The sequence below is a fragment of the Pteropus alecto genome, unplaced genomic scaffold (genome assembly GCF_000325575.1).
Source record: "Pteropus alecto unplaced genomic scaffold, ASM32557v1 scaffold110, whole genome shotgun sequence".
In the NCBI taxonomy this organism is placed as follows: Eukaryota; Metazoa; Chordata; class Mammalia; order Chiroptera; family Pteropodidae; genus Pteropus; species Pteropus alecto.
The window spans coordinates 1,031,514-1,038,299 of record NW_006431920.1 but is presented as its reverse complement, the minus strand read 5'-3'; the positions used below and the strand labels follow the sequence as shown (position 1 = coordinate 1,038,299).

Here is a 6,786-nt window from a genome sequence, read left to right as displayed (position 1 = left end):
CTAGGAGGCATTTTGCCCTTTCTTAACTAACACGGGGCTTAACGTTCCTCCAAGAGCAGAGAAGTCATGCTACACCCTCCCCACTTTTCCAAAGGTTGTCTTCCCTTCTCGTCGGTCTCCGAACTCGAGATCTGGAGCTTAGGCCTCTTCCCTCGTCCCTTCAGTGGTAAGCCTCTCGCAGCTTCCCCTCAATTGCATCCCTCGCCGTTTTGGGGGTTCCTCTCGGGTGCTACTGAAGGGGCCAAATGACTGCTCCCCACCCCCAGAGTGCAAGGTTGGCAGCCTGACAGAGCAAGGGGATCGCCGTTTCCTCTCCTCACACTCTTCCCACTCTTCTTGCCCTGTTCTACTTTCCAGAAGGAGATAGTGGGCGGATTATGGCTTTGTCCTCGGTAGAACTAATGCAGGGTGTAGCTGACTCACGTTTCTGTGTGTGACGCATGCATTTGTGTCTGGGGAAGGGTGCAGGGAAGTTACAATGAAGCGTTGGAGTGTGCTCTTTCTTCAGCATTTTTAGTAGCTGCAAGTGACACTTTTATTTCTTATCAGTACTCCCAAGTCAATACCTGCCTGTATATTTTAAAACCAACTCAGTTCTGACTTTGAGAATGAAAATGCAAAAGAGAATGAAAATGCAACCCCCAGAATGCAAGGATGGCAGCCGTTTCCTCTCCTCACACTCTTCCCACTCTCTTGCCCTTCCAGAAAGAGATAATGGGCTGATTATGGATCTGTCCTCGGTAAAACTAACGCAGGGTGTAGCTGACTCACGTTTCTGTGTGTGACGCATGCATTTGTGTCTGGGGAAGGGTGCAGGGAAGTTACAATGAAGCGTTGGAGGGTGCTCTTTCTTCAGCATTTTTAGTAGCTGCAAGTGACACTTTTATTTCATATCGGTACTCCCAAGTTGATACCTGCCTGTATTTTCACTGTTTATTTTTGTTAGCAGGGTTTATGGAATGCTCAGCCTACCCTGTTCATGGAATAAGACTGAGAACAGTTTGAGTCCCTCACTTACTCATTTCTGTCCTGTCCTCCAGAGACTAGACTAAACCTCCAAGGGAGACATAATCCCAGTGTAGTCAGCTGCCTCACTGTCTCAGGTCTGTGGAGCAAACCAGAGGAGTTTTTAAAGTCCTTAGTTAACCAGGTCAGTAATATGTCCATTGTCCTCAGGCCCTAGTCCTTTGCTCCGAGCCCAGAGCTCTCCAGCGTGCTGATCGACCTGGACTGCTAGCCTTCAGCACCAGGCCCTTTGCTCTCCTTACTTGGACTTGCAGAGTATTTTCTCTCTATTTGTAGACATCCATTTTTCGGTGGAGGAAGGGTTATAGCTTTCATCTGATTCTCAGAGGGATCTGCTGACCTTCAAAGTAGAGAATCACTGTACTAGACTTTTCACCTCTTTCGAGGTCAGTCTCACAGAAGAAGGCCTCTTACTTTACATATCCAAGGAAAACTGGGCTACTAGTTTCTAACCCACATACTCTTGTATCTGGAAACTGTTCTGCAAGCTCTCTTGCGTCCTGATAGTCTTTTATCTTCCTTTCTTTATTGTCCTACCCATTAATCTGTTTATTTAACAGATACTGAGCACTTAGATTGATTATGCAAGTTGCTGTAAAATATACAAAGAAGTATAAGATATAATTGGTGAGCGTATAGTCTTAACAGATGAGGTAAATCATATACATAGATAATACTAACATAGTGAAGGAATTGAGAAGTACCATAGAAGAGGCACAGTCGAATTGCTTTGGGACTTTAGAAAGGGAGAATTTACTTTGCTTTGGGTGGGTGCGGGGGGTGGGATGGGGAGGAACTGTGAAGACCATGCAGTGGATTCTGGGTTATAGACGATGCAGGCCATTTGGACTAGGTCTGGAGAGATAGATAGATTGATATGTGGAAATGTTCTATGCAGTGTGCCCTCTCTGGTTTTTTATTTATTCAAATGAGACTTGAGTGTGCACTGTACCAGGCATAACCATGGCCACTCCATGGAGTTTACAGCCTATCAAGGAAGATTGACTCTGAGTAAGTCATTTCCTAACTGATTAGTGTATTCATTCATTTATTCAGTATAGATTTGAGTGGCTAATAAATGCTGTTCTCAACTCTTGGAATACAGCAGTTAATAAAATAAACAGCTTCTCTTCCCATGAAACCTGAATTCTATTTGGGAGACAGAGAGTAAATGAGTATGTAATGTATTTGCAGATAGCGATACGTACAGTGAGGAAAGATAAAGCGGGGTAGGAAGATAGAGTAATGGCCACGAAGCGGGGCTGTTTTAAGTAATGTGATCAGGGAAGGCCTCTCTGAGAGGAGGGTATTTGAGCAGAGACCTGAATGAAGAGAGTGAGCCCTGTGAACAGGGCAAAGAGTTTTCCAGGTAGAGGGAATAGAAAATGTGAAAAGCTCAAGATGGAAGGTTTTAGTGTTCTAGGAAGAAAAGCAAGAAAATCTTTAGGATTAGAGTGTAATTTTCAAAGGATGAAGTTGTAGAAAATGAGAATGGAAAAATAGGTATGGGCCAGATTTGACAGGGCCTCATGGTATGGTGATGGAAGGGTGTTGGGAAGCTGTTGGGAGAAAGGCATGATCTGATTTATGTTTTAAAAGGATCATTCTAGCTGCTTCAGTCCAAAACGGAAACCAGATCAGTTATTATATAGGTCAGCAAGGAGGTCTGGGTTGCTTGGATTCGTAGTAACAATAGAAATGGCAGGAAGAAGGGCCAGTGGGCTCATCTGATGGATTGGATGTGGGGATGAGAGGGAGAGTCAAGGGCGATGCCACCGTTTGGTGCCGTCGGCTGAGAGAGGGCATGCTGGGAGAGGAGTCGGTCCTGGGGAGGACCAACGGTTCTCTTGTTTGTCAGCTGACAAACAAATGAAGATGTATGGAAGGGAATTGGATATGACTCTGGAATTCAAGGGAAGGGTGAGGATAGGCATTTAATTTTGGGAATTAAGAGCATGTTCAGAGATTTCAAGCCATGAGACTGGATGATATCATCTAGGGAGTAAGTGTAAAAGGAGCCTCTCTCTAATGTTGTTATTTTGTTCCCTTTATGAGATCAGACTCAAGTTCAGCTTCTGGGGAAAAAGTACTTCGTAGATGGTTGTATGCACTTCCTATTATAGTGCATGAGGAAGCACTTTGGTTCTTTTCCTTTTTATGATATTTATATTGATCAGTGGCGTTGCCACTCTGGGTCATCCATTATAGAACTCCATCCCCATCAGGTTATGACTTTTTGGTTTTAGTAACCATTGATGATCATATCCTGAATCTGTTATTTCAATATGGATGGCAGATTGGTGGTATTGCATGTCTTTCGTTCCTTCTTAATTAGCTAAAACTCTTCTATAAAGAAACATTTTACCTATGAAGCATCAACTGTTTGGGTAAGCTCGGATACAGGTTGTACAGGAAAGGTAGGAGAAATGCTTAGAATTTTCTGTGGTTGACCAGAGATAGTTCTTTCATGATGATTCCTGGGTTCTTCAGATAAGATCAAGATTGTGCTGGCCTTTGATGGCTTTCTTCTTTTCCAGATATGACAAGATGTTCCAGGATAACCTTGTTAATTTTTCTGTTCCAGACTCTAAGGAGTCTCACAGCCCTCACTCTTAACCAATATGCAATATGGAATGGTTTTAAAGTGCCTGTTGTGTCCTGCGATCTTGTGATGATCTTTTCCCCAAAACATTTTTTTCTATTCTTGTGTGTACTGGGATAACAAAAGAGAATGAAAATGCAACATGTTAATATATATTTTGATTACACTGTTTTGAATGACTTGATTAATTCATTCATTTGTGCTACCTACCTAACAGCATTTTTTGCTTTAGTAACTCAAAAGTGAATTTAGTGCCTGAGACACCAGTTCTTGAGTGGAGCTCATCTAAACCATGGAGATTATCATAAAGTCAGAACTGAGTTGGTTTTAAAATATACAGGACAATTAAGCTTGCTGTACTCTGGTTGTCATTCTCTGCTGATCTCCTCTTCCCATTGACTTTCTCTTGAACTTTGTGTGAGCCAAAGCATTATTCTTAATAAGTAAGTAGGCAAGACTCATGGTGACTGCAGTATTCTCACTGTATCTTACACACACGCACACACGTATACATACACACAGAGAAAGACTACCTTTCATTGTGGGATAGTCAAGCCTTCAAATTTTATAAAGTCAGAATTCTGGTTCCCCTTCTCATGTTTTCTCCATAGCCTGTGGGAGCCAAATGCTTTGTGAAACCGTTAGTGGCAGAAATTAATACATAATAAACACTGACGGCCCAGACCCTTTGCTTAACATCTTTCAAGGAGGCAACATTTTACCTGCCCCATCCAGTTGTTTTCTTTCATCTCTGCCTCCAACTATTCTCTCTCCGAGATAAAGTATATGTGGGGATGATGTAGGAAAAACAGTAGACTAGGAATCACGTTGTAGCCACCACGCTTTGGGCCCGTACCTCTTGCCTGTGCTTCAGGCTGTTTGGACAGTGCCCAGAGTCGTGTAAATCCTTCAAGGATGCTCAGGGGCAGGTCTTCGTAGATGTCACTGAATTTGCCAGGAACATTTAAGGAAATTGCATGAGTTTGCTGATTTGAGTGATGCCAAACTCTTTTTCTTTTCTAACTCGTCGGTAAATTCTCTGTTGTTTGAATGATCTACTTTGGGTCAGATATGAAACCAGGACTTACCTGGCGAGGCAGCAGCGCACAGAGGAGAGCTGCTTTTATAATTGTGTGCGGATTTAAAACTCTAGCTGTGGCTTCCCTCACGTTGTCATCTAGCAAGGTGCCTGAGGGAATCTTTTTAGAGAGTTCTGGTCTAGCCAGTTGAACTTTTTTTTTTTTTACTATCGTAGAAAAGGAGTCTTGTTTGTTTTAAACTTGTCTTGGAAATAATAAACAAATGAATGAATGACTGACGAGTCAAAACATGGCAAGCGTTAATAGAAAACTTCATTAAATATGTTCACAAATTGGGAATCAAGTTTTCAAAAAATTTTATTAACAGGCACAATTTTGCTCAGGAAAATTAACCATTGTTCACAAGTTTTTCTGTCACCCCATTTTATGCAGTCAGTTTTTTTTTGAACTTTAGGAATATATTCTTAGAGTCTATATTCTGATTGTGAATATCTTTGTAATATTTTATTTTGATTTTCTGGGTGGGTACTCTAATAGTCATTATCTGGGAATGATTATGTTAATTGGAATCTAAGACATTAAATTATTTTGGGAAGGATTTAATAACTTTTTCTGCCTGTGTAAGATGAAGAGCTTTCATTAAGCAGGATCTTTGTGTGATCTAATTCGAACGTTAATCTGCTCTGTTGAAGGCAGGCTTCTATCCTGAAACCTCGAGGCTAATATTAGACCTCTCAACCACTACACGCACACAGAGAAACTGCTAGAGAAGCTCGCTCCCTTTTCTCAGGTCTCTGCTCAGATGTCGCCTCCTCCAGTAGGCGTCCCGTATCCACCCTGCTGGCAAACGAGCTGTGCTCTCTCATAATCAGCATTTTCACACTATACGTTTTTTACTAGCACTAATCACTTTTTGAGTGTATACACTGCTGTATCCTTGGCACCCAGAGCAGTGCCCGGCACCGGGAAAGGTACTTTGTCAGACTTGTCAAATTTGTGAATGGTTCTCTATCTGTCTCCACTGGGATGTAGGCCTCGTGGAGGTGCCTGGTGCGAGGTTGGCCCCCGCAGCATTTGTTTGAAAAAATGAAGTGATCACTACCAATAGTGATCAAATTCATTTTTTATATATATGTAAATTTATTTCTTACATATATATTCATTTTTTACACATATATACACATATGTACACATATGTAATCATGTTCATTTTTACATATACGAATTCACTTTTTACATACATACACACACATATGTGATCATGTTTTAATTAATGTTTAAATTGCACATGAACTTTTCACCCAGGAATAGATTCCTAAAAGGTATGTAGTATTCTGAGTAACATCTAGAATCTACAAAATCTGCTGTGTTTCCTGCTAATGTACGTGGGGAGAGTTCCGTATAATGTCGTCTTTTATTTTTGGTAACTAAACACCTGGTATATTTTAGTATAGCGCCTGTAGAAATCAGAGTTCTGTCACATGACTGTCCTGTGACAAACTCATTAAGTGGATTAGAATCCGGATTCTTTTCTCCTTTATTCTTCATTATTTTTTTTTTATCGAAAATATTTGACATACTGTGTAATGCTTCATTCTTATAGCTAGTATAAATGTCCATCAATTATGTGCTTTCTATACTGGTTTCAGGCCTCAAGATGGAGAATTAAGGGTTTACGGTTTTTATGAGAACATTCGTGAAGCCTTGTTTACACTTAGTTTTGTTTCTTCCATTTCATTTTGTATTCTTGTGGATTCATTGAATGTGCGGTGACATACTGTGTTGAATTCTTGTGTCGTTACCCACCATGCTTACTGAGCCCATGTGATGAACCCTTACGAAGCAGCATGGTACTTCTGGTCTTCAGGGCCTTTAGAGGGGCAGGGATAGAAGTGACATCAGAAAAATGAGAAGTGGACATGGCATTACTCTTGGGCCTCTCTAAGAGTGTGTGCCAACGTGACGCTGCTGGATTGACCATCTCCATGAGGTGGTCTGTGCCTCCAGACAATGAAGCTCCTTTTTCGGACTACGTGATAAGTGTCCAGTGTTGTGAGCTTCTGAATATGCAGTTTTTCCCTCGGGAAAGAAAAATGGGGAAAAAAATCTGCTCTTTCC

At 41.4% G+C, this 6,786-nt stretch overlaps 1 protein-coding gene across 1 annotated transcript in view; it reads left to right on the top strand.

Annotated features, from left to right (window-relative positions):
• The window catches only part of DIS3L2 (DIS3 like 3'-5' exoribonuclease 2), a 273,001-nt gene that overhangs the window by 73,802 nt on the left and 192,413 nt on the right, over positions 1-6,786 (top strand). The window lies entirely within an intron of this gene.